This window comes from Furipterus horrens, unplaced genomic scaffold (genome assembly GCF_987537825.1).
Source record: "Furipterus horrens unplaced genomic scaffold, mFurHor1.1.pri manual_scaffold_17, whole genome shotgun sequence".
NCBI lineage: Eukaryota > Metazoa > Chordata > Mammalia > Chiroptera > Furipteridae > Furipterus > Furipterus horrens.
In genome coordinates, this window is record NW_028327187.1 from 31,481,676 (window position 1) to 31,507,378 (window position 25,703).

Genomic DNA, 25,703 nt, shown 5'->3' on the forward strand with positions numbered 1-25,703 from the left:
TCCGTATCATAGGAATTCCAGATGGAGAAGAAGAAGAGTAAGGGATAGAAAACCTCTTTGAAAAACTAATGACAGAAAACTTCCCTAACATGATGAGAGAAAGAGTCACGCAAGTACAGGAAGCACAGAGGGTCCCAATGAAGATGAATCCCAACAGGCCCACCTCAAGACACATCATAATTAAAATGGCAACATTCAAAGACAAAGAGAGGATCTTAAAAGCAGCAAGAGAGAAACAACTAATAACATACAAGGGAGCTCCAATAAGGCTATCATCAGATTTCTCAGTAGAAACACTACAAGCCAGAAGGGAATGGCAAAAAATATTCGAAGCAATGAAAAACAAAGGCCTACAACCTAGAATACTATACCCAGCAAAGCTCTCATTCAAAATTGAGGTTGAAATAAGGAGCTTCCAAGACAAAAGAAGGCAAAAAGAATACATCTCCACCAAACCAGCAATGCAAGAGATGCTAAAGGGTCTGCTCTAAGAAGATAAAGAAACAGAGAGAGACAGAGAAGAACACGAGTACAAAGGGGAAAAATGACAATGAATAAGTACTTATCGGTAATGACCTTAAATGTAAACGGATTAAACGCTACAATTAAAAGACATAGGGTAGCTGAATGGATTATAAAGAATGACCCACATATATGCGGTCTACAAGAGACCCACCTTAGAACAAAAGATCTACACAGACTGAAAGTAAAGGGATGGAAAAAAGTATTTCAAGCAAATGGACATGAAAAAAAAGCCGGGGTAGCAATCCTTATATCAGAAAAAACAGATTTCACAGCAAAGTCCATAAAAAGAGACAAAGAAGGGCATTTCATAATACCAAAGGGAAAAACCCATGAAGAAGATATAACCCTTATAAATATATATGCACCCAATTTAGGAGCACCCAAATATATAAGGAAATTTTTGAAAGACTCCAAGAAAGATATAGACAGCAACACACTCATCGTAGGGGACTTTAACACCCCATTGTCAACAATGGACAGATCTTTGAAGCAAAGAAACACCAAAGATATTGAGGCACTGAATAACACTCTAGATCAAATGGACTTAGTCAATATATATAGAAGTTTTCATCCCAAAGAAGCAAAATATACATACTTCTCAAGTGCACATGGAACATTTTCAAAGATAGACCACATGGTAGGACACAAAACAAGCCTTAACAAATTCAAGAAAATTGAAATTATATCAAGCATCTTCTCAGATCACAATGACTTAAAATTGGAAATCAACCTCAAGGAAAAAAATGAAAAACATTCAAACTCATGGAGAATGAATAACATGCTATTAAATAATGAATGGGTTAACAATGACATCCATGAAGAAATCAAAACGTTTCTGGAAACTAATGATAATGAACACACAACAACCCAAAACCTATGGGATACAGGGAAAGCAGTCCTAAGAGGAAAGTTCATAGCAATACTGGCCTACATAAAAAAGCTAGAAGAATCTCTAATAAAAAATTTAACCCTACAGCTACAACAACTAGAGGAAGAACAACAAACAATGCCCAGATCAAGTAGAAGAAAGGAAATCATCAAGACCAAGGCAGAATTAAATGACATAGAGTCTAAACTAACAATTCAAAAGATCAACAAAAGTAGGAGCTGGTTCTTTGAAAAGATAAACAAAATTGACAAGCCTTTAACCAGGCTCATCAAGAAAAAAAGAGAGAAGACCCAAATAAATAAAATCAGAAATGAAAGAGGAGAAATCACAACTGATACCACAGAAATACAAATGATTATAAGAAATTATTATGAACAACTGTATGGCGAGAAATTTGACAACCTAGAGGAAATGGACAAACTCCTGGAAACCTATAGTCTTCCCAAACTGAATCAAGAAGAAGCAGAAAGTCTGAATAGACCAATAACAGCTAGTGAAATTGAAGCAGTAATCAAAAAACTCCCAGCACACAAAAGCCCTGGACCGGATGGCTTCACAAGTGAATTCTACAAAACATTTAGGAAAGAACTAACTCCTATCCTCCTCACACTATTCCAAAAGACACAAGAAGAGGGAAGACTCCCAAACTCGTTCTATGAAGCCTGTATTACCCTAATTCCAAAACCAGATCAAGACACAACAAAGAAACAAAACTACAGGCCAATATCGCTAATGAACATAGATGCTAAAATCCTCAACAAAATATTGGCAAACCGGATCCAGCAACACATTAGAAAGATCATACACCACGATCAAGTGGGATTCATCCCAGGGATGCAAGGATGGTTTAATATTCGCAAATCAATAAACGTAATACACCACATAAACAAAATGAAAAACAAAAACCACATGATAATATCAATAGATTCAGAAAAAGCATTTGATAAAGTATAACACCCATTTATGATAAAAACTCTCAGCAAAATGGGAATAGAGGGAGCATACCTCAACATAATAAAGGCCATATATTAGAAACCTGAAGCCAACATCATACTCAATGGGCAAAAACTGAGAGCATTCCCCTGAGATCAGGAACAAGACAAGGATGTCCGCTCTCTCCACTCCTATTCAACATAGTCTTGGAAGTTCTAGCCACTGCAATCAGACAAGAAAGAGAAATAAAAGGCATCCAAATTGGAAAAGAGGAAGTAAAACTGTCATTATTTGCAGATGACATGATAGTGTACATAGAAAACCCTATAGACTCCACAAAAAGACTACTCAACCTAATAAGTGAATTCGGCAAAATAGCAGGATACAAAGTCAATATTAAGAAATCAAAGGCATTTTTATACGCCAACAATAAAAACTCAGAGATAGAAACGGAAAGAAAAATTCAATTTACCATAGCAACAAGAAAAATAAAATACCTAGGAATAAACATAACCAAGGAGGTAAAAGACCCTTTCTCAGAAAACCAAATAACACTGAAGAAAGAAAGTGAGGAAGATAGAAATAAATGGAAGCATATACCATGCTCATGGTATAAGCATATGACTATATAAGAGAAGGAAAACTCTGACTCCAAAAAACCTCCGCTGCCTTGCGGCATACCTCTTCAGGGGAAAGGCTAAGGGAGTAAACCCCGACAGAAAATCCGGAGCCGGAGTCCCTAAGGCGGTTTGACGTTGTAGTCAACACCGGCAACTCCTGCGGCGCACCTGAAGCCAAGCTGTATTGACTCCGTCTTTCCCTTGGACCCTTCAGCTGCGAAGAGAGGGGGGGTCTGCTGCATGGGCAACAGCAGACCCTCCATATCACCCTGCCCAGGCTCTGTAGCTTCATCGCAAGATGTCGATTCAACACGGGAGGAGACAGATACCGTGTCACTCCCGAGTTGGACTGCACAGCCATTCTCGGCGGTGCAGATAGACTCTTAAGAAGCTACACCATCGTCTCTCGAGACGGACGGCTGCCGACGACGACCATGCTCATGGATGGGAAGAATCAACATCATTAAAATGTCCATACTACCCAAAGCAATTTATAGATTCAATGCAATCCCTATTAAAATACCAGCAACATATTTCACAGACCTAGAACAAATACTTCAAAAATTTATATGGAACCAAAAAAGAGCCCGAATAGCCACAGCAATTTTGAGGAAGAACACAGTAGGAGGAATCACAATACCTGATATCAAACTATACTACAAGGCCACGATAATCAAAACAGTCTGGTACTGGGATAAAAACAGACATATAGATCAATGGAACAGAATAGAGAGCCTAGAAATAAACCCAGGTTCATATGGTCAACTAATATTTGACAAAGGGGGAAAGAACATCAAATGGAATGAAAAGAGCCTCTTCAACAAATGGTGTTGGGAGAACTGGACAGGGACATGCAAAAAAAATGAAACTAGACCACCAACTTACACCATACACCAGAATAAACTCAAAATGGATCAAAGACTTAAATGTAAGCCGTGATACCATAAAAGTCCTAGAGGAAAAAATAGGCAAGAAAATTTCAGATATCCCACGTAGCAACATTTTCACTGATATATCTCCTAAGGCAAGGGAAATAAAGGAAAGAATAAACAAATGGGACAACCTCAAACTAAAGAGTTTCTGCTCAGCTAAAGAAAACATTAGCAAGATAAAAAGGAAGTCAACCATATGGAAAACATATTTGCCAATGATTCCTCAGACTGATCTCCAAAATATTTAAAGAGCTTATATGACTCAACATCAAGAAAACAGACAACCCAATTAAAAAATGAGCAAAGGACCTGAACAAACACTTCTCCAAAGAGGACATACAGAAGGTCCATAGACACATGAAAAAAAATGTTCAACATCACTAGCCATCAGAGAGATGCAAATAAAAACCACAATGAGATACCACCTCACACCAGTCAGAATGGCCATCATCAACAAATCAACAAACAACTTATGCTGGAGAGGATGCGGAGAGAAGGGAACCCTGGTGCATTGCTGGTGGGAATGCAGACTGGTGCAGCCACTATGGAAAACAGTTTGGAATTTCCTCAAAAAACTAAAAATGGAACTGCCTTTTGAACCAGCAATTCCACTGCTAGGATTATATCCAAAAAATCCTCAAACACCAATTCAAAAGAACCTACGCACTCCAATGTTCATAGCAGCACTATTTACAATAGCCAAGTGCTGGAAACAACCTAAATGCCTATCTGTAGAAGAGTGGATCAAAAAACTGTGGTACATTTACACAATGGAGTTCTATGTAGCAGAAATAAAGAAGGAACTTCTACCATTTGCAACAACATGGATGGAACTAGAGAGAATTATGCTTAGCGAAATAAGCCAGGCAACAAAAGAAAAATACCTTATGCTGTCACCTATTACAGGAAACTAATGAACAACACAAACAAATGAGCAAAATTGAACCAGAGCTATGTAAACAAGAAGTAGACTAACAGTAACAAGGGCGGAGGAGGGAGGGAGAGAAGGGGGATAAGAAGGGGAAGTGTCAATTAAAAGAACATGTATAAATGACCCACGGACATGGACAACTGAGTGGGGACTGAATGTGGGGGAAGGGAGGGGCAGGGTCCAGGGAAGAAAGAGGGGGAAAAAAGTGAGACAACTGTAATGGAAAAACAAACAAAAAAAATTTTTTAGTGGGGGAAAAATGAAAATATCGAAATGCCAGTTCAGTGAATATTATGACAAAGGTTTTCCTTCACGTTGTATATTTTTCTCCCTATTTGATCTCTCCAGAGTTTGGCATTCTAAACAAGTAAGTAATGACTTAAGTTTCTTTGCATAGAACTAATAAGACCAGTTGTTAATAGAGGTTCCTTTTTTTTTTTTTTTTTGACCAAGGCTTTGACTGGAATGTCAAGCCTAAAGGAGACATACTTGGGCTCAGGTTGTTACCAAAAAACCCTGAGGAACTGGGAATGACTTTCAAAGGTAATAAAAGCCCGCGAGATAAAAGGCCTGCTACCATGGTTGGTTGTGCGGTCCACAGCAATCTCCCCAGGGAAGGAACGAAGGTTGTTTTCTTGAAAGATGGCTAGAAGGGACCTTAAGGCACAATGGAAAATCAGAAAGACCTGGAAAGGACAGGTGTGTATAAGCAAGGATGAATGCGAGGTATGTGGCCCAGCTTCTGTGCCCTGAAGAGCAGACTGAGGGTCACCCTAAATATTCCTTGGGTAAGTTCCAGCAAAGCAGAACTAAAGATCATAAGTGATCATTTGCTGCTCTTGTTATGTTTATGCAAATGAACAGGATAAATTAAAAATGGACTTAATGTAGTCCCTTTAAAGACAAGGAGGGTAATCTTAGGGAGAAAAATCACTATTCAAGGAAAATCACAATGATCAGTAGTAGACTATATAGTAGGGCAGCTAAGCATCTTAAGAGTTTCTTCTCATTTAAAATGTGGTTTCACTTGAAAATTAAACCATATCTGTGATATCACCAAAAGAGATTCAAGTTGCAGGCAAGTACAATGTCAAGTGCCTTGCAACGGGATGTCTTCCCAATAAGACAGTCTTACAGATTTGGAGACTTGTTTTTTGGTTATGTTACATAAATTAACATGTGTTTTCTGTTTTCAAAGGGCATAATCCTATGACTGCATTACCTGAGTGATTGTCTGTACGCATAAGCCTCACTTAATCCTCTCTGCAGCGCTGCCTCCTGAGACTCAATGGTTTGGCTGAACTAAATGGCTGGGTTGGGGAAGAATGGTGTGGTCTGTGGGCTTCACTTTAAAACTGGTTTCTTTTTTCTATCCTATTGGCTTGGACAGAAAGGGCCCAGAGGTCTGAGAGGGGGGAAACATAAACTATTTCCCTCAGCCCAAATTAAATATGGTGGGCAAAGGGGTTTTGGACAGGCGAGATGTGCCTAGCACACCTTCCTCCAAAGAAGCCCTTTTTTTTTTTTTTTTCTCTCCCCTTATGTGGAACATTGAAAAATTAATCCCTGACTTTTGTCATCTAGTAGTTATGGATTGAATGATGTCTTTTAACCCTTTTTGCCAAGTCTGTTGCCCCCAGAACACAACAATGATGCCAGCCTGTTAAACCAAGCACGCCGTTGTCCGGGGACAGCCAACCGACCTGGAGTCTGCACAATCCTTCCCCATGTGGGAAGGCCACCCTCCCTTCCACACCCCCACTATTATTAGGGATTTCTGGACCCAAGGGTAGTTAGGACGACGACCATGTTCAGCTTGAAGCAGCTAGAGGAGCTTGAGACCTTCGCCCATTGTCCTTTACAAGATTACAAAGGGTCTTAATATCTGAGAGGGAGGGATAGTTATTTTTTACAAACCATGGGTATGGACTTGTGGGGGGGGATTGCTGGGGGAGGGAGTTGCTGGGTGGAGGGGAGTAAAGGGGAGAAAATTGGAACTATTGTAACAATATAATCAATAAAGGAAAGTTGGGAAAAAAGAAGAGCAAAAATAAACAAATGGAAGTACATCAAACTAAAAGCTTGTGAGGAGTGAAGAAAACTATCAACAACAAAAAAGCAACCTACTGAATGAGAGGAAACATTTGCAAATGTTAAAGGATTAATATGCTGATAAAGGGTTAATGTCCAAAATGTATGAAGAACACGTGCAACTCAACATTAAAAGAAAACAAATCATTGAATAAAAAAAGGCAACCCATCTGATCAGACACTTCCAAAAGAAGAAATAGATATGGCCAACAGACACATAAAAAGATGCACAGCATCACTAATCATAAGGAAAATACAAACCAAAAGAACAATAACATATCACCTAACATCTGTCAGAATGGCTATTATGAAGAAGATAATAAGTAACAAGAGTTGACAAGAATGAGGAGAAAATATGGTACAATAGGTAAGTGGTGAGGAAATGTTCATCATTGTTTCAGGATTTCAAGTTTCAGTTTATATACTTATAGGACCACATTTTAAAATGGGGTTGATAAAGCCTAATATATAGCAGACACTAGCCAGTTATAGGAAGATACAGGCAGAAATGGCTACCTCATAATCTAATTCCAAGGCCACCAGCTAAATGTTACACAACTGGCTTGACTACATTGACAAAATATTATTTGTCTGAAATGAACAGATATTTTGGAATCATATTTGTAGGCCACTATAGAATTATAATTTGATCAGAAATAAAAAATATTTTCTATTTTATATTTTTGTTCTTTTAAGCCAAATAATTTAAGAAATAAAAATTGTCTCATGTATTCTAGGCTTTATTGTATCATCATTCCCTCACCCATAATGGAACTCTGCTCTCAATCTCTGTTTTCTTCATGACTGGACTTTCACTGCTTTCCTCACTCAATGTATATAGACCACATACTTCAAAACAGAAAGATAATGGGCATCCCTAAGGCAGGGCAAACAGTGTTAGCCAGGTTGTTGGAGTCTCAGATATGGCACCAGCTTGTGGGCTCTGTGGCTCTGTGGGGGGAGGGTTTAGAAAAAGCACAATGGCTTCTGCTTGCTTTGATGCCAGACACTTCAGTTTCTCCCAGTATGTCATTGATGCCTTTCAAGCCATTACTCCAGTACTTGGAGCCCAGAGGGACTGAGTCTGAGTAGGTGAATCCATGTGTAGGTTCTTTAAGATGAACTACTTGGGAGTCCAGCAGTTTCATCCACTGACTCAATCGCAGCTGGATTTTGCAGCCAGAAGTTGTGTGAACTTATTTTCCTGGCACTGGAACCCTGGGCTGGGGGCCCTGGTGTGGGGCAGGGACTCTTTACTCCTCAGATATCTCTCCCCAATTTTTATCCACCGCATGTGGGTGACGGACCAGCCCATTCTGCATCTGCACCCCTCCAACCAGTCTCGACGGATGTGATTTCTTTAATTCTATAGTTGTCAGATTTCCATTCAAATCGATTTCTGATGATTCTGAGTGATGGTTGTTCTATATTTTAGTTGTAATTTTGATGTGGTTGTGAAAAGGGGCAAACCATGTTGGCCTATGCCACCATCTTGACCAGAAGTCCTGAAATAATTTCTTGCCTTTGTATTCAATCTATTTTTTTTAATGTAATCATTTATTTTTTTACTTCCTCACTTTTATAATCTTACATTATTTTTAAATTTTCCCATTACAGTCAGCATTCAATATTATATTTGTTTCAGGTGTACAAAACAGTGATAAGACAATTATATAATTTACAAAGTGATCATTCTCTGTTTTAAAAACCTACTTGTGTTGGTGGTTTACTTAGTGAAAGTGATCCAAATGTTTGGCTGCCATTGCACTGCCATTTACTAATTCGAGGCATGGCACTTGGAGGACATTTAAGAGATGTTTATTGTTGGGTGAGTATACCCAAGCAGGGTATTGGTAGTATCTGCTTAGAAGGTTACACTGCCAGTTTTCTATTTTAGCCTGTAAATGCTGCCCTCGAGACTGTAAAGGAGGAAAGAGGAAGGACATCTCTAAAATCAGAGAAGGAAAACTCTGACTCCAAAAAACCTCCGCTGCCTTGCGGCATACCTCTTCAGGGGAAAGGCTAAGGGAGTAAACCCCGACAGAAAATCCGGAGCCGGAGTCCCTAAGGCGGTTTGACATTGTAGTCAACACCGGCAACTCCTGCGGCGCACCTGAAGCCAAGCTGTATTGACTTTGTCTTTCCCTTGGACCCTTCGGCTGCGAAGAGAGGGGGGGTCTGCTGCATGGGCAACAGCAGACCCTCCATATCACCCTGCCCAGGCTCTGTAGCTTCAGTTTCACTTGAGAGGACACTCCAGCGTCATCGCAAGATGTCGACTCAACACGGGAGGAGACAGATACCGGTTATAAGCTCATCCGATTGGCGAAGGAAACGAGCGCCAGGGGTCTCCTCTGACGGTGGGAGAGGTCATCGCACCTCACTGGACAGCTACCGTCTCACCATGGCTCGCCTGCCCCACTGGGTGCGTGGGGATCAGAGAGGCGCCTCTCGAAAAGTGGGCCACAAAACACCCGCACCAGTTAATTCCAAGCAAACAACAAGAAAGAAGCCTCCGGCTCTTCGCCTCGCTAGCTGGAACATCAGGACCATGTGCCCCGGACTTACTGCAGACCTTCCGTGGATCAAGGGTGCCAGGAAAACCGCTGTCATCGATAGGAAACTGGCACGACTAAACATCGACATTGCGGCTCTACAGGAGACCCGGTTGGCCGACAACGGAACTATCAGAGAAACCAACTACACCTTCTACTGGCAAGGGAAGTCTCCGGACCAACCAAGACAGCACGGTGTTGGGTTCGCTGTGAAGAACACGCTTGTTAACTCCATAGAGCCACCCACAGGAGGCACAGAGAGACTACTTACCCTCCGATTGTCAACAACTTTCGGCCCAGTCAGCATTCTTAGCGCGTATGCCCCAACCCTCTGCGCCACCACCGAAGAGAAAGAACAGTTCTACCATGCACTGGACGAAGCGTTATCCAAGATTCCCAGAAGTAACGCTCTCTATCTCCTTGGAGACTTCAACGCAAGAGTAGGAGCCGACCACATGGCCTGGCCCACCTGCCTTGGAAACTTTGGGAGAGGAAAGATCAATGAGAATGGTCAGCGACTGCTTGAGCTCTTGTGTCACCACGGCCTGTGCGTGACAAACACATTCTTCAAGTGCAAAGAGATCCACCAGGTGTCATGGAGGCACCCCCGCTCCCGCCATTGGCACCAGCTTGACCTCGTCATCACCAGAAGAACGGATATTGGCAGCACCCTCCTCACCCGCAGCTACCACAGTGCAGACTGCGACACGGACCATGCCCTCGTGGTAAGCAAGGTGTACATAATGCCGAAGAGGTTGCACCACTCCAAGATGAAGGGTTGCCCACACATCAACACCAGTTGTGCCAGCAACCCAGATAAGACCCAGCAATTCATCAACAGGATGGAAGATGCACTTGCCAAGGGAATGGCGGCAGATGACATTATCGAATCCAATTGGCCACGTCTCCGCGACGCCATATACAACTTCGCCATTATTGCTTACGGGAAGAAAGAGCGGAAGAACGCTGACTGGTACGAGGCTCACTGGGAAGAAACGGAACCCGTGATCGAGGCTAAGAGGAAGGACCTACTGGCTTACAAGGCCACGCCCACTCCCAGTACACTTCAAGCTCTACGGGCTGCCAGGAACAAAGTCCAGAAGACCGCCCGCCACTGTGCCAACACCTATTGGCTAAACTTGTGCAGAAGCATCCAGGAAGCTGCCGATATAGGCAACACACGAGGAATGTATGAGGGTATCAAGAAGGCAACAGGCCCAATCCCCTCCAAGATCGCCCCCCTTAAGTCCAAGACAGGTGAGGTCATCACTGACCAGGAACAGCAAATGCGGCGGTGGACCGAGCACTACCTCGAGCTGTACGCGACGAGGAACACCGCAACAGACACTGCTCTTAACGCCATCCCAGACCTACCAGTCATGGAGGAGCTAGACACCCCACCTACTGCGGCAGAGCTCGGCAAAGCCATCGACCGCCTTGCTTGCGGGAAAGCACCAGGAAGCGACGGAATCCCTCCAGAAATCCTAAAGAGCGGGAAACCAGTCCTGCTACAGCCGCTCCACCATCTACTCTGTCTCTGCTGGAAGGAGGGTTACATCCCCCAGGATATGAGAGATGCCAACATTATCACCATGTACAAGAACAAAGGAGGCCGCAGCGACTGCAACAACTACCGGGGCATCTCTCTCCTCAGCGTCGTCGGCAAAGTATTCGCCCGGGTCGCTCTTGCCCGCCTGCAGACCCTTGCTTCCCGCGTCTACCCAGAGTCCCAGTGTGGCTTCAGAGCTGGCCGATCAACAGTGGACATGATCTTCTCCCTACGCCAGCTGCAGGAGAAGTGTCACGAGCAGCATAAACCACTCTACCTCGCCTTTATCGACCTTACGAAGGCGTTTGATCTGGTCAGTCGAAGCGGACTCTTCAGCTTGCTACGGAAGATTGGCTGTCCACCACATCTGCTTGCTGTGGTCATGTCCTTTCACGACAACATGCACAGCACGGTGTCCTACAACGGCGCAACCTCTGAGGCCTTCCCAGTCAGCAGCGGAGTAAAGCAGGGCTGCGTCCTCGCGCCTACACTGTTCGGAATCTTCTTCTCCATGCTCCTCCAATACGCCTTTAAGGACTGCAGCGAGGGTGTCTTCATTCACACCAGATCCGATGGCAAGCTCTACAACCTGGCCCGTCTACGAGCCAAGACCAAAGTCAAAGAGGTGCTCATCCGTGAGATGCTCTTCGCCGACGACGCAGCCTTGACATCACACTCCGAAGAGGGACTCCAGCAGCTAGTCACTTGCCTTTCCCACACATGCAAGGAGTTCGGACTAGCCATCAGCCTGACGAAGACGAACGTTATGGCTCAAGGCACGGGGACTCCCCCTTGCATCACCATCGACGGATACACCCTGGAGGTTGTCAATGACTTCACTTACCTCGGGTCCACCATCTCGAGCTCTCTGTCAGTTGACTTGGAGGTCAACCGGAGAATCGCCAGGGCAGCCACAGTTATGGCCAAACTGAACTGGCAAGTGTGGAACAATTCCAGCCTCACTGAGAAAACCAGACTGCGCATCTACCAAGCCTGCGTACTCAGCACTCTCCTCTATGGCAGCGAGACGTGGACCACCTATGCAAGGCACGAAAGGAAACTCAACAGCTTCCACATGAGGTGCCTGCGACGTGTCCTGCATGTCGCCTGGCAAGATAAGGTTCCCAACACCGAGGTGCTGAAGCGAGCCAACATGAGCAGTTTGCATGCAGTTCTTAGTGAGAGACGCCTCAGGTGGCTCGGCCATGTCAAAAGAATGGATGCAGGCCGTATTCCCAAAGACCTCCTCTACGGCGAGCTAGCAGAAGGCAAGAGGATGACAGGGCGCCCAAAACTGCGATTCAAAGACATCTGCAAAAAGCACATGACACAATGCTCCATCAATCTCAACACATGGGAAGTTCAAGCAGACGACCGCCTAGCCTGGAGGCTCGCGGTCAGGCAAGGTACATCACGCGCAGAGGCTGCGCGCAACGAGGAGGCGGTCCAGAAAAGATCGAGGCGGAAGCAGCGTCAACAGCAGCAACAACAGCCATCTGCCTTCACCTGTAACAAGTGCGGCAGGGATTGTCACTCCCGAGTCGGACTGCACAGCCATTCTCGGCGGTGCAGATAGACTCTCAAGAAGCTACACCATCGTCTCTCGAGACGGACGGCTGCTGCTGATGACATGCTGAGCCAGTGTGTAAAATTCACATGAATTCATCAAACAAAATAATAAATTTCGGAGAAAAACCATATTTGAAAGGGCTGTAAACTTACACATCCAAGAAGCTCAACATACTTCAGGTCAATGAACATGAACAAATCCATATTGAAACACTATAACCAAATGGTCAAAAGACAAAGAGAGTATCCTGAAAGTCGAGAGAGAGAAGAAACTTCTCATCTGACTTTAAGTGCCAGAAAGCAGAGTGATGACATGTATAAAATGTTAAAAAGAAAACAAATTACCAAATAATTATATTTCTCACAAAACTACCTTTCAAAAATGAAGGGGAAATTGCCTCATTCTCAGTTTAAAATAAAATAAAATGAGAGAATCTGTGGTTAGGACACCTTCCCTACAAGATGTCCTTCTATAGGCTGAACTGAAAAGACATTACACCGAACAAACAATAGGAGTCACAAAAATGGGGAGACAGAGAAACAACACCCCATCGAAAGGAAAGGTAGAGTCCCCACAAAGAGTGCTAAATGAAATAGAGGGGAGCCAACTATCAAATATGGAATTGAAAGTATGGATTATGGAGAAGCTCAATGAGCTCAGCAGAAACTACAAAGAACTCCAGAAAAACTACAGTGAACTCCAGAAGAACTATAAGGAACTTACTGAGAATTATACCAGCATCAAAAAGGACATGGAAGCTATCAATAAGAGCCAGGAGGAAATGAAGAATACAATCTCTGAATTGAAGAACACAGTAGAACGAATTAAAAACAGGCTAGAGAAGCAGAAGATCGGATCAGCGAGCTGGAGGACAACATACACAAAAACTCCCAGACAGTGCAACAAAATGAAAAAAGACTGAACAAGACTGAAGAGGCTCTAAGACAGCTGCAGGACAACATGAAACGTAATAATATCCGTATCATACGAATTCCAGAAGGAGAAGAAGAAGAGCAAGGGATAGAAAACCTCTTTGAAAAACTAATGACAGAAAACTTCCCTAACATGAGAAGAGAAAGAATCATGCAAGTCCAGGAAGCAAAGAGGGTCCCGATGAAGATGAACCCCAACAGGCCCACTTCAAGACACATCATAATTAAAATGCCAACATTCAAAGACAAAGAGAGAGTCCTAAAAGCAGCAAGAGAGAAACAACTAATAACATACAAGGGAGCTCCAATAAGGCTATCATCAGATTTCTCAGTAGAAACACTACAAGCCAGAAGGGAATGGCAAAAAATATTCTAAGCAATGAAAAACAAAGGCCTACAACCAAGAATACTCTACCCAGCAAGGCTCTCATTCAAAATGGAAGGTGAAATAAGGAGTTTCCAAGACAAAAGAAGGCTAAAAGAATACATCTCCACCAAACCAGCATTGCAAGAGATGCTAAAGGGTCTTCTTTAAGAAGATGAAGAAACAGAGAGAGACAGAGAAGAACACGAGTACAAAGGGGGAAAAGGATAATGAATAAGTACTGAAAGAAAGAAGGAACTTCTACCATTTGCAACAACATGATTGGAACTAGAGAGAATTATGCTTAGCGAAATAAGCCAGGCAACAAAAGAAAATTACCTTATGCTATCACCTGTTACAGGAAACAACACAAACAAATTAGCAAAATTGAACCAGAGGTATGTAAACAAAGAGTAAACTAACAGTAACAAAGGGGAAGATGGGAGGGAGAGAAGGGGTAAGAAGGGGAAGGGTCTAGTCAAAGAACATGTATAAATGACCCATGGACATGGACAACTGGGTGGAGACTGAATGTGGAAGAAGTGGGGGGCAGGGTGCAGGGAAGCAAGAGGGGGAATAAAGTGAGACAACTGTAATGGAAAAACAAACAAATAAAATTTTTTAGTGGGGGGAAAAATAAAAATATAAAGAATAGAAATGCAAGTTCAGTGAATATTAGAAGGACAAGGATTTTCCTTCACACTGTATATTTTTCTCCTTATCTGATCCCTCCAGAATTTGGCATTCTAAAGAAGTAAGTAATGACCTAACTTTCTTTGCATAAAACTAATAAGACCAGTTGTTAATAGAGGTTTGTTTTTTTTTTCTTTTTTAACTAAGACTTTGAATGGAATGTCATGCCTAAAGGAGATATGCTTGGGCTTTGGTTGTTACCAAAAAGCCCTGAGCAACTGGGACTGACTTTCAAAGGTAATAAAAGTCCACGAGATAAAAGGCCTGGTACCTTGGATGGATGAGTGGTCCATAGCAATCTTTCCAGGGAAGGAATGAAGGTTGTTTTCCTGAAAGATGGCTAGAAGGGACCTTAAGGCACAATGGAAAACCAGGAGGACCTGGAAAAGACAGGTGTTTACAGGCAAGGCTGAATGGCAGGTATGTGGATCTGCTTCTGTGCCTTGAAGGGGAGACTGAAGGTCACCCTAAATGTTCCTTGCGTAAGTTCCAGCAAAGCAGAACTAAAGATCATAAGTGATCATTTGCTGCTCTTGTTGTGTTCATGCAAATGAACAGGATAAATTAGAAATGGACTTAATGCAGTCCCTTTAATGACAAGGAGGGTAATCTTAGGGAGAAAAATCACGATTCAAAGAAGAGCACAATGCCCAGTGGTAGACTCTAAAGTATTGCAACTAACCGTCTTTAAAGTTTCTTTTCATTTAAAATTTTTTTTCTCTTGATAGTTAAACTATGTCTGTGGCATTATCAAAGATGTTTAATTTACAGGCAAGAAGAATGTCAAACGCCTTGCAACTGGATGTCTTTCTGATAAGACTGTCCTACAGATTTAGAGACTTGTATGTGGGTTATGTTACATAAATTAACATGTGTTTTCTGTTTTCAAAGGGCATAAGCCTACGATCTCATTACCTGAGCGATTGTCTGTACGTATAGGCCTCACTTAATCCTGTCTGCATTGCTGCCTCCTGAGACTCAATGGTTTGGCTGAACTAAGTGGCTGGTTTGGTGAAGAACGGGGTGGTCTGTGGGCTTCACTTTAAAACTGGTTTCTCTTTTCTATCCTAATAGCTTGGACAGAAAAAGCCCAGAGGCCTGAGAGGGGGGAAACCTAAAATATTTCCCTTAGTCCAAACTAAGTATAATGGGCAAAAGGGTTTTGGACAGGTGAGATGTACCTGGCATACCTTCCTCCAAAGAAGCCCTTCTTTTCCCTAATGTGGGACATTGAAAAATTAATACCTGTCTTTTGTCATCTAGTGGTTACAGATTGAATGATGTCCTTTAACCCTGTTGCCCCCAGAATACAACAAGGATGCCAGCCCGTTAAACCAAGCATGCCGTTGTCCAGAGACAGCCAACCAACCTGGAGTCTGCATGATCCTTCACCTTGTGGGAAGGCCACCCTCCCCTCCACACCCCCACTCTTATTAGGGTTTTCTTGACCCACGGGTAGGTAGGACGACGACCATGTCCAGCTTGAAGCAGCTAGAGGAGCTCGAGACCTTCGTCCATTGTCCTTTATAAGATTGTAAAGGGTCTTAAGTCTGAGAGGGAGGGATTGTTATTTTTTATTGTTAAAATATTTAACTAATTAATTAATTATTTTTTAAAAAGAAGAAGAAGAATATATGAAAGGGTGAGGCAGGAGAGCTTGTATGTACGACCCATGGGCATGGACTTGGAGAGGGAATTGTTGGGGAAGGGGGGTGCTGGGCGGAGGGGAGCAAAGGGGAAAAAATTGGAACTATTGTAACAATATAATTAATAAAATATACTTAAAAAAAAAGAAAAGACATTACACCATAATTCAAAGATTTTAGAAGAAAAAATAACAACTTGAAAAGTAACTGTATAGGTAAATATAAAAGATGGTATTTCTGTTTTCTAGTTTTTAAATCCTTATTTGTTCCCATATTATTTAAAAAGTACAATGAGACTGCTGGTCAAGATGGAGTCATAGGTACACATGCTTTGCCTCTTCACGCAACCACAGGAAGTATTACAATTTACCTCAAAAGAGAAAACACCCAGAACTGCCAAAAAATTCTTGTTTGCATAGAAGTCTGACAATCAAGAAATTAAAGAAACCATATTCATCAAGTGGGTAGGAGGGGTGGGGACACGGAGTCAGGGCAGAGAAGACAGGGTATGGCATGGAGAGGTGGCAGCTGCAGTTGTGGAACAAGTGGCCCCACATTCATATGTGGTGGATAAAAGGCAAGAGCGATACCTTGGGAGCCAGCAATCCCAGCCCTAGTCCAGACCGCACAAGGTTCCAGCATTGGAAAGTTAAAGCCTTATAACTTTTGGCTATAAAAACCAGTGGGGGTTGGGGCAACAGAAGAAACTGACAGTTTCTCAGGAGAGTCCATTTAAAGGGTCCACACTGACTTAGAATGCAAACAAACATATCCACTCTGGGAATCACCACCAAAGCATTGGCTAGAAGGCACCAGTAGCATATGGGGAGTGGGTGAAGTGACTAGAAATGGGTGAGTGCTGGCCAAGCCTCCAGAAGCCAGGCAACAGTATTGTCCCCTCTCCAACCCCTTCCCACAAAAAGAGCCACAGAGCAGTGAAGGGGGTTACCCCACCCTGCCAAATACCTAAGGCTCTGGCCCACACAAGTTAACAGGTGCACTAAGGGGGTCAAAGCAGCTCTACCTAATACATAGAAACAAACAGAGAGGATGCCAAAGTGTGGAGACAAAGAAAAATGGCCCAAATGAAAGAATGAAAAAGAAAAACAAAAAAAGAACTAAATAAAACAGGGGTAGCCAACCTATAAGATGCAGAGTTCAAAACACTGGTGATAAGGATGCTCAGAGAACACACTAAGTACAATAAAAACATAAAGGAAGAAGAGAAGGTTATCCTAAGTGAAATAAATGAAATTCCACCAAAAGCCAACAGTGAAGGGAATAAAACCATGAATTGAATCAATGATTTGGAACATAAAGAAGAAATAAATACTCAAACAGAATAAAAAGAAGAAACACATTTTTAAAAATGAGGATAGTATAAGAAGACTCTGGGATATCTCCAAAAGGGCCAACATCTGTATCATAGGGTTGCCAGAAGGAGAAGAAAAGGAGCAAGAAATTGAAAACTTATTTGAAAAAATAATGAAAATAATGTCTTTAATTTAGCAGCAGAAATAGACATACATATAAGGCCAGGAAGTACAGAGTCCCAAACAAGTTGGACCCAAAGAGGACCACACCGAGATACATCATAATTAAAATGCCAAATTTTAAAGATAAAGATAGAATCTTAAAAGCAGCAAGAGAAAAGATAAGAGTTACCTATGAAGGAGTTCCCATAAGACATCAGATGAATTCTCAAAAGAAACTTTGCAGGCAAGAAGGGGCTGGCAAGTATTCAAAATGATGAAAAGCAAGGACCTACAACCAAGATTACTCTATCCAGCAAAGCTATCATTTATAATGTAAGGGCAGATGCAGTGCTTCCCAGACAAGGTAAAGCTGAAGGAATTTATTATCACCAAGCCATTATTATATGAAATGTTAAAGGGGTTTATTTAAGAAAAAGAATAAGGTCGAAACTATGAACATTATAATGACAACAAATTCACAACTGTAAACAACTGAATCTACAAAAAAAAAAAAAAAAAAAAAAAAAAAAAAAAAAAAAAAAAACTAAGCAAAGAACCAGAACAGGAACAGAATCATAGGTATGAAAATTATTTGGAGGGTTATCAGCTGGGTGGGGGAAGGGGGAGAATGGGGGGAAAAGTTCAGGGATTAAAAAAACATAATTGGTATGTATGAAATAGTGGGATATTAAAAATAGTATAGGAAATAGAGAAGCCAAAGAACCTATATTCATGACCCATTGACATGAACTAAAGGGGGGGTTGCTGAAGGGAAGGGAGGTATCAAATAGAGGGGGACAAATGGGGAAAACTGGGACAACTGTAATAGCATAATCAATAAAATATACTTTGAAAAGTAAAAATAAAAATACAAAAAAATCTGTAAACCTCTGATATTTATGTCTGAAAGTTATATAAAAGTATAAGAGAAGGCCAAATACCAAAAATTATTGAATTTAATGATTATTACTCATGGCCAGGTGTTCAGTACTGTTAGGTCAGTAAATAAAGATGTGCCTAATTTACAAGGTATTATATATTTTTTCTGTAACATTTACTTTTCTTGCTTTTGTGCAAGTAAAACTATTGATTATGTTTTTATAACCAAGGTTTTCACATAGTTACTATTGTATTGGCAATAATGATTTAAAAGATTAAAATAAAATACTATATTCAAAGATCACAAAATATAAATTAAATATAACTTAAAATATTAACATTTTTTAAGTATTGAAAATCTATTCCAAAAACTTATTTTTAAAAGAATCAAAATTGGTAAAATTAAAAGGCAACATACAAACTCTTAAGTTGTAATAAACTAATGTCAAAATTTAAATTAAAAAGTTTTAAAACTAAAACTTTTTAAAGAGTACAATAAATTAAACAATAATCATAGACCTATATTAATGGGCATACATTCTATGAAGATGAAATTTGTGACAAAAGTAACTTAATGGGGGAGTAAAAGAAGCTGTACAAAAGAAGAGTTTTTGTAGTCTATTGAAGCTGAGTTAGTATTACCTCATTACTAGATTGTCATAAATTTTAGATGTTAATTGTAATCCCCAGAGTAATAACTTAAAAATAACTAAAAATATACAAAAAAGGAAATAAAATAGTGACAATGATATACTGTAAAAAATGAAACACAAATAAGTCAGTTACTCAAGAAATGAAGAACTGATAATTATACAATTTACAAAAAGCAAATATCAAAATGGCTGAGATCCTTTGTTTTCAGTAATTAATTTTAATGTAAATAGGTTTAAATACTCTGATCTTAAGATAGAGATTGGCAGAATGAATAAAGTAACATAATCCAACTAAGTATTGTATAAAATATACTCACTTTATAGCAAAAGTTACAAATAGAAAGAAAAAGACAAAAACATAAATTCCATGCAAATTATAACCAAGAGAGTAGACACTATACTAATATTACACAAAATAGACTTTAGATAAAAATTGTTACAAGAGACTAAGAAGGTCATTTTATATTGATTAAAGGGTCAACATATCAAGAAGATATAAGACTTATAAAAATACATACCTAACAATGCTTCAAAATATATGAAGCAGAATTAGACAAAACAGAAATGAGAAAAAAATAGTTCTACAATGATAATTGAATATTGCAATAACTTATTTACAATAATAGGCAGAACAATGAAATAGATTATCAGTAAAGAGATAGATGACTTGAATAACACTATACAATAACTAAACCTAACAGACATAAACAACCCAGAAAAAGTAGGATAGCATTCTTCTCAATTGTACTTGGGACATTCTCCATGACAGACTTTGTGGTAGGCCATAAAATAAATCTCAATAAATTTAAAAAGATTAAAATCCTACAAATTATCTTCTATGACAACAATCAGTTTTACTGAATGAATCTAGAAATCAATATTAGAATAAACCTGCAAAACTTACAAATATGTGAAAATTAAAGATCACAGCTTTAAAGAAGCAATGAGTCAAAGAAATCACAATCAAAATTAGAAAATATTTAGACACCAATGAAAACAAAAACACAACATACCATAATTTTTTGGATGCAGTGAAGGAAGTGACTATATATAAATATATACTGTAAATAAGTACATTAAGAAAGATGATATTTTTTATTGTTAAATATTTAACTAATTAATTAATTATTTTAAAAAAAGAAGAAGAATATATGAAAGGGTGAGGCAGGAAAGCTTGTATGTATGACCCATGGGCATGGACTTGGGGAGGGGACTGTTGGGGAAAGGGGGTGCTGGGCGGAGGGGAGCAAAGGGGAAAAAATTGGAACTATTGTAACAATATAATCAATAAAATATACTTTAAAAAAAAGAAAGAAAGATGAAAGATCTCAACCCAATAACCTAAGTTTATACCTTGAAGAACTAGAAAAATAAAAAAAGAAAAAAAGTAAACTTAACCAAAAACTAGAAGAGGGAATAAAATAATAAAGATTAGAGCAGAGAGAGAGATTTAAAAAAAAAATCAATAAAACTAAAGTTGATTCTTTGAAAATATCAATAAAATAGATAACTCTTTAGATAAAATGACAAAGACAAAAGAGATAAGACAAAAAATTAAAATTATAAATTAAAATGGAGACATTATTACTGAACATATACAATACAAAAAGATCATAAAAGAATTCTATGAAAAACTATAAATAAATTATATAGTCAAGATGAAATGGACAGATTCCTAGAAATACACAAGTTACCAAAATGCAATCAATAAAAAAGAGAATATGAACACACCTAAAACAACTATAGAGATTGAATTAGTAATCAAAAACCTCCCCAAAGCAGAAAGCTTTGTAATTTCTGCAGAGTATTTAAAGAACAAATATGAATACTTCTCAAATTTCTCCCCCTAAGTTTAAAGAGGTAACACTTCTTATTTATTCTATGAGGCCAGCATTACCTTGATATCAAAGCCAGACAAGGACATAAGAAAGGTATAGACCTTCCCTGGCTGGTGTGGTTCAGTGTTTTGAGCCCCGGCCTGTGAACCAAAAGGTTGCCAGTTTGGTTCCCAGTCGGCACATTTCTGGGTTGTGGGTAGGGTTCCCAGGCTGGGGGCATGTGAGAGGCAACCGACCAGCACCCAATGGATGTATCTCTCTCACACTGATGTTTCTCTCCTCTTTCTCCCTTCCTTTCCTTCTATCTAAGAAGTAAATAAATGAATTCTTAGAAAAGTAAGACCAAGATCCTTCATGAATATAGATGTAAAAACCTCTAAACCCCTGAAAGCAAGAGTCCAGGATCATATTAAAAAGACTATATATCATGACTAAATGGGGTTTATCCTAGAAATGCAAGGGTGATTCAACATCTCAAAATCAATCAATATAATATACCACATAAATAGAATGAATGAAAACATATACATGATATCTCAGTTGATGAAAAAAAGCATTTAACAACAAGACTCAGAAAAGAAAAAAAAGACAAAAAACAAAAGTAATAAACAAAGGTAAAGAATAATAATAAAAGACAAGAAACAATAAGAATTGGAGAAGGGAAAAAGAAATGGAAAAGAGATATGAAAGGAAAGTAGGAATTAAAAAAAAAGAAAAAATAGTAATAAATATATAGAGAGAAATATTAAAATGAAATGAAATAAAGAATAGGAAAGGAAAAAGGACTAAAATTAGAAGAGAGAAAAATAGAGTGAGAATGTGAAAAAGAGAATAAGATATATGAAAGCAAGAAAGTGAAGAAATGGACAAAAATGAGGAAAAAAATTGTGGTTTGCCTCAGCAGATTGTTGTACCTGCTGCAATTAGCCTCTGGATACGTTGATGGGGTTGGCCACTTGTGCTTGTCTCCTTGGGTCTCCGAGAAGTTCTGTGTTGGAGGCCAATGTCAGACACTGTTCCCACCAGGCCTTCAGTGACTTTGTCAGAGTGGAGCTTCTAATAGACCAGCAGGTGAGGCTTCGGGAGCCCAGGGATTGGGTCTGCCTTGCATCTCACCACCCTTTGGATGTCTTCACTCTGAGCTGCTGTCCCTTCTGTCACAGACATGTGCTCAGTGGTGGAAACCAGGACCTGGAAGGACTGATCCAAACAGACTCAGGGATGGTGCTCTCACTCTGTAGGAGGGGAAAGTGGGCACTTCCCCACTTCCTTTCCCGCAGCTGCAGGGGTTGAACTTGCTGGGGAGCTCTGCTCTACCTCCCCATATTCAGCCGCAGAACCCAACACATGACTGACTCCCTTATAGAACCCTACCTTAGAGATGCAGCCGCAAAAACCCTGCTCTGTATGGCTTGTTGGCCCCTCCTGTGCTTCCTAACCAAGCAGGAGAGGATTAAAAAAAAAAAAAAGCTCTGTGAAGCCACGACAGCAGGGCAGGACTAAAACTGCCAATTCCACCTTGACTACTAAAGGGCCAAATGTCCCACTCTCCTGCGCCACCTAACTGAGCATAGGGGAGCCAAATTTCCAACCCAACATCATACTCCTTTGCCTTGGTGCAGACCCAGCAACTTTGCAGGTGTGGGGAGGGTCACAAACCATGTGCTCAGTGTGGGCAAGAGTGTTGATCTTCCTCAGGCCTCACTGTCCAGACTCCAACTGGCTCTGTGCCCAAAGTCCTTCCAGAAAACAGATGACCCTTCGAATTCACTACTGGGTTTAGAAGCAGACCCTTTTCCTGACCCCGAAATAACACGCGGCCTCTCCAGCAGTCACAGTTTGGAGCAAACTGTCCAGCTAATGTATCAATGTGCTTGCTACTTCTCAGCAGCTCAATATGAACTATTTGGAATAGTGTCTTTAGTGTTAATGATCATTTAGGGGAGAGAAGGAGGAGAGGAATAGTGTTGATTTTTCATTTTTGTTTGTACATGAATGAACTTTGCTCCTGACGTCTTTTAATGAGTTAGGCTGTTGTGAATAAAACATATTAGGTGTGTGAAGGAAGACAAATAAACTGGAATTAAATGCTTAATATCTATAATATTCTAACACTGTATTCAGGATGAAAATGTTTTTAAAAAATGTTATACATAGGGATTTATTTTGTATATGTGTGCTATACACTCTCTCTCTCTCTCTCTCTCTCTCTCTATATATATATATATGTATATATATATATATCAGTTTCACAGAAATTAAATTTATTTCCTCCAAGAATTTTTATTATTTTTAATGTATGAGATACATACAGGTGTTAAACAATTGCTGGCATGAATTATGATTCCTCTGCCACATACCATGGCTCCAAAGGCAATATACTTCTGGAACCACTCTTGATTTTTTTTTTTTTTTTTTTATTTTATTTTGGTTTTTCAATTACAGTTATCCCCTTTTCCCCCAATTTCTCTCCCCCACCCAGCCCACCCCCTCTCCCGCAATCATATCCCTCCCCGTTGTCTATGTCCATGAGTCTTTTATACAGGCTCTTTAATTAAGCCCTTCCCTTACTTATCCCCCTTCTCTCCCTCTCCCCTCCCCCCTATTGACTTCTATTCTGCTCTTTGTTCTATTTAGTTCCTTTGTTTGTGTTGTTCTTTAGTTTCCTGTATTAGGTGATATCATATGGTATTTTTCTTTCTTTGCCTGGCTTATTTCACTAAGCATAATTCTCTCTAGTTCCATCCATGTTGTTGCAAATGGTAGGAGTTCCTTCTTTCTTTCTGCTGCATAGTATTCCATTGTGTAAATGTACCACAGTTTTTTGATCCACTCATCTACAGATGGGCACTTAGGTTGTTTCCAGCACTTAGCTATTGTAAACAGTGCTGCTATGAACATAGGAGTGCATAAGTTCTTTTGAATTGGTGTTTCAAGATTCTTCGGGTATAATCCTAGTAGTGGAGTCGCTGGTTCAAAAGGCAGTTCCATTTTTAATCTTTTGAGGTAATTCCATACTGTTCTCCATAGTGGCTGCACCAGTCTGCATTCCCACCAACAGTGCAGTACGGTTCCCGTTTCTCCACATCCTCGCCAGCACTTGTTGCTTGTTGATTTGTTGATGATGGCCATTCTGACTGGTGTAAAATGGTATCTCATTGTGGTTTTTATTTGCATCTCCCTGATGGCTAATGATGTTGAGCATTTTTTCATGTGTCTATGGACCTTCTGTATGTCCTCTTCGGAGAAGTGTTTGTTCAGGTCCCTTGCCCATTTTTTAATTGGGTTGTTTGTTTTCTTGATGTTGAGTCGTATCAGCTCTTTATATATTTTGGAAATCAGTCCCCTGTCTGTGATGTCATTGGCAAATATGTTTTCCCATATGGTTGGTTTCCTTTTCATTTTGCTGATGTTTTCTTTTGCTGAGCAGAAACTCTTCAGTTTGATGTAATCCCATTTATTTATTTTTTCCTTTATTTCTCTTGCTTTAGGAGATGTATCCGTGAAGAGATTGTTACGTGAGATATCTGATATTTTCTTGCCTATGTTTTCCTCTAGGACTTTTATGGTGTCACGGCTTACATTTAAGTCTTTGATCCATCTTGAGTTTATTCTCGTGTGTGGTGTAAGTTGGTGGTCTAGTTTCATTTTTTTGCAGGTCCCTATCCAGTTCTCCCAGCACCATTTGTTAAAGAGGCTCTTCTCACTCCATTTTATGTTCCTTCCTCCTTTATCAAAGATTAGTTGACCATAGAGGCCTGGGTTTATTTCTGGACTCTCTATTCTGTTCCACTGATCTATATGTCTGTTCTTATGCCAGTACCATACTGTTTTGATTACAGTGGCTTTGTAGTATTGTTTGATATCTGGTGTTGTGATTCCTCCTGCTGTGTTCTTCTGTCTCAAGATTGCTTTTGCTATTCGGGGTCTTTTTTGGTTCCATATGAATTTATGGAGTATTTGTTCTAGGTCTGTGAAATATGTCATTGGTATTTTAATAGGGATTGCATTGAATTTGTAAATTGCTTTGGGTAGTATGGCCATTTTGATGATGTTGATTCTTCCCATCCAAGAACATGGTATTTGCTTCCATTTATTTGTTTCTTCCTTAATTTCTTTCTTCAATGTTATATAATTTTCAGAGTACAGGTCTTTTATCTCTTTGGTTAAGTTTACTCCTAGGTACTTTATTTTTCTTGTTGCTATAGTAAATGGTATTTTCTTTTTTGTCTCTGTCTCTGCTATTTTATTGTTGGTGTACAGAAATGCCTTGGATTTCTGTATATTTATTTTGTACCCTGCGATTTTGCCAAATTCACTTATTATATTGAGTAGTCTTTTAGTGGAGTTTATAGGATTTTCTAGGTATACTATCATATCATCTGCATATAATGAAAGTTTCACTTCCTCTTTCCCAATTTGGATTCCTTTTATTTCTTTTTCTTGTCTGATTGCTGTGGCTAGGACTTCCAACACTATGTTGAAAAGGAGTGGAGAGAGTGGAACCACTCTTGATTTAATCACTAGTTTTATTGTTCTCTATAGTAAGATTTTAGCCTGAAAAGCTAGGCTCTCAAAGAAGGATTTTAGAAAATGTCTGTTTATATTTAGTTAACCAAAACTAAAAC